This window comes from Otolemur garnettii, unplaced genomic scaffold (genome assembly GCF_000181295.1).
Source record: "Otolemur garnettii isolate 467f Iridium unplaced genomic scaffold, OtoGar3 scaffold00159, whole genome shotgun sequence".
Classification (NCBI taxonomy): domain Eukaryota; kingdom Metazoa; phylum Chordata; class Mammalia; order Primates; family Galagidae; genus Otolemur; species Otolemur garnettii.
In genome coordinates, this window is record NW_003852554.1 from 3,697,409 (window position 1) to 3,700,747 (window position 3,339).

Here is a 3,339-nt window from a genome sequence, read left to right on the forward strand (position 1 = left end):
AAAAGAGCTTTCCATGCCTCCCTTCATTTCGCCCTCTCCTCATCCCTGTTGTCTAGTATTATTTCCCTGTCCTACAAGTCCAGGGAGGGAAAATAGCCGCCCCAGGCCAGCCAGCTCTGGCACATTCATAGCATCTCAGCCTTCGTGCTGACTCCCTGGCTGTGGCCTCTCCCTGGCAGCGGCCTCTCCCTGGCAGCCTGTGCTGTCTTGCTCCTGCCCTTCCTAATTACCAGCCTTACTCTCTCTTTTCACGCCATGCTATACACATTAGATCTGCTGGCACCCAACGCATCCTTCCAGCTGTGATCTCAGCCTCTCAGGCTAAGAATTTGGTTTTCTCTTTCCCTCCTTCCTTTTCCTTCCTTTCCTAAGAAAGGAGCTTAGGCCTCCTTTCCCTTGGAACTCTCCAACTTTGACCTGGCCTCATGAGTGACATTTATATCTGAAGCATCACAGTCCTGAAAGTTAGATCTGACAGCCTCTCTGTGCACTGTGTGGCCTTGGGAAACATTTTAACATTGCTGTATCTCAGTTTAGTTGACTTCAAAGCAAGGGCAATAATACCTATCTTGGAGGTTGATTGTGGGAAATAAATACAACAAAACCTTTAAGGTGACTTTCATGCTACCTAACATAGAATAAATGTATAGTAAACAAAATGCTCAAAAAGACTTTGTGTTTACTAAACATTTTTCCCATGCTCTGCTAAGTGCCTTGTGGGGTTTATCTCATTTAATCCTCCCCTCAACCCTATGTAGCAGGTATCATTATCATTGCACTTTACAAATGTGGAAACCTATAAGTATTTGCCCAAGCTCCCAGACCTTGAAAGTGGCAGCTCTCAGACAAAAAGCAGGTCCTCACTCATATTTAATGACTCTTACCTGCTTAGCACACAGCAGAGTCTCTGCGAATCAGGCTGTGGGCTGCACTAAATGAATAGGTGGATGACTGCCTTTTCATTTTCTTCCCTTTGTGTCATTGCCTTAGACATCAGTTCTCTGCCCCAAGACTTGCCCACTGGTTTTCTCAGTCTCCAGGGAAGACTAATAGGTCACAGTTTCATCTGCCCACAGCACCCCTGCCCAGCCCAGTCTCTGGGTGCATTCCTTAGCCAAGAACAGTGCAGAGAAAGATCCTTTCACAACTTAGGGGTTGCCAATGGAACACTCCTGCTGAGCCAAGGCCTCTTGCCAAGCAGCTTCCCCTGCCCCTCTGATATGCAGATGCGTGCAAGAATCCTGTACATCTGCACAGGGAACATCCAAAAGCTGTGACTTGGCTGGAAAGAAGGAAAATGTGAGTGTCAGCTCTATAGGACCGGCTGCTCCTGAGAGGCCAGGCAGGGGAAGGTAGCAGATCACTCACTAAGATGGTCAGCCCCAAGCAGACTGGGGACGGAGAAACCCAGCACTATCCAGCCCAACGTTCACCTCTCACAGGGAGGTTCATGTAGTTTCAGAAGTGTGGATGCCACTGGCTCATCTGAGTTATCCCCCTACAGATGACGGCATCTTCCTGAGCCTTGTCCTCTACTTAATCTGTATCCCCTCAGCCTTTTGCAGATGGGGGAAGAGGATCATAGCAGCAGGGTTAATGCTAATACCTTGGAACGGACTGAGACACCTTTCTTCAAATGCATTCATGTAACGCACATGCACAGAGTTCCCATGCATGGACCAGGCATAGTGGGGCAGAGGAGAATCAGTTATAGTCAAGACCCTCAGAAGGTGCCACAGTCTGATGGGGAAAACAGACAAGGAAATGAACGACAAAGAAGAAAGCACAAAAATTTCCCTGGGTGTACAGAGTTGATTGAGGTGAAGAGGGTGGGGCGGCGCCTATGGCTTAAAGGGTAGGGCGCCGGTCCTCTATGCCGAAGGTGGCGGGTTCAAACCCAGCCCCGGCCAAAAACTGAAGAAAAAAAAAATGAAGAGGGTGGCACATCAGGGAAGGCTTCCTAGTGGAGGTAATATCTAAGAGAAGTTTGAAGGCCTGACACTGGCCAAGTGAAGACCCTTGGCATTGCTGAGTATATAAGAGTAGATGCTCTTTTATAAGCACTGGCATTACACACACAGTTTCACACACAAACATGCATGCGTATGTGCAGAAACATCCCTCTGAAGCAGTTGTGATGTTGGTTGAGAATAGTTCATATTGTAACTCTCTCTGTTCATCCTGCTGCAATTGCTGCAATCCAAATGTCTCCGTTCCCCACGGCGGTCTCTGTTTGCTGCAAAGCTCTGGCAGACTTCCTCACAATCAGCTGCTTTCCTTCTTTTACTTTAAAAATTTCCTTCTCTCCTACTGAGAAAGGATGCCTGAGGAAAAGGAATTAACCAGGGCATCCTGAGGTCCCTGTTGCTCTTGATGTCCCCCAGGCAGACCCCGCCAGAGCCCTGTGCTGGAACAAAGAGCAGGCTCATCTTTGAAGAGAGTGGAGTTTCAGCTCAGGAAAAAGGCTGACTTGGAAGGGATAGGGTCACTGCCTTCTGTTCCTACAGGAATATGTTGGGGCAGAAAAAATAGAAGGCAGAAAAAGCATCATTGCAGGAACACAAGTAGCAGGGAGATTGTTCAGGTGAGTGGCTATTTCCCCAACTCAGAGCCACCTGTCAGTGGCATCAGCTCCTTTGAAAGTGGTGTGAGCTCTCTGACCCTGCTGCAGTGTGAGGGACTCAGCCCAGTGCTTGCTGGATGAGGATGTTGTAGCAGGGCCTCAAAGACCAGGTGAGAGGTCAAATCTTTTTGCCCAGTTCTGCCGTCTTCACATGAGAACTGACTTAGCACAGGAGGTATGTTCAGGTCTCTGAGAGTCTAAGGATTTGCATTTCCAAGGTTATGAAGGAAGACGTGTCGTAAGTATGTGTATAAGGCATCCAAGATGTGAAAGATGTGATTATTTGCAAAACCTAATCTCATACCTTCCCATCCTTACTGAACTGAATATCGCAAAAATATTCTCATTCGTATTTGGAATGGTATGTTTCTAAGCAATCATCATTCTGAATACTCATTCCAACCAGGAGACGACCTGAATATTGAATAGAATAAAAATGTATATATTAGATTACTTATTCAAATGCCTATCTGGCAGTTTGGATAGAATTAAGCAACAGTCCAATCTGGCTGTTGTTTTATGCATGGGATGTCAAAGCTAAATAGGCCTTAGAGAATATTCTCTTATTCTTTCTCTGCACAGAGCCTTACCATCCTGTCCTGTTTACAGATATGGAAATAGGCGGAGAGAAGGGGCCAAACCACACGGGGATGGAAGACCTGGGAAGTACCATTCCGTGGCTAGGCAATGTAATATTTTCCCCATTGAACAAAGGA

The 3,339-nt window shown here is 46.9% G+C and overlaps 1 protein-coding gene across 2 annotated transcripts in view; it reads left to right on the plus strand.

The window, feature by feature from the left end:
- Window positions 1–3,339, plus strand: part of AGBL4 (ATP/GTP binding protein like 4) — a 1,282,996-nt gene that overhangs the window by 994,452 nt on the left and 285,205 nt on the right. The gene's annotated exons all lie outside the window — the stretch shown is intronic.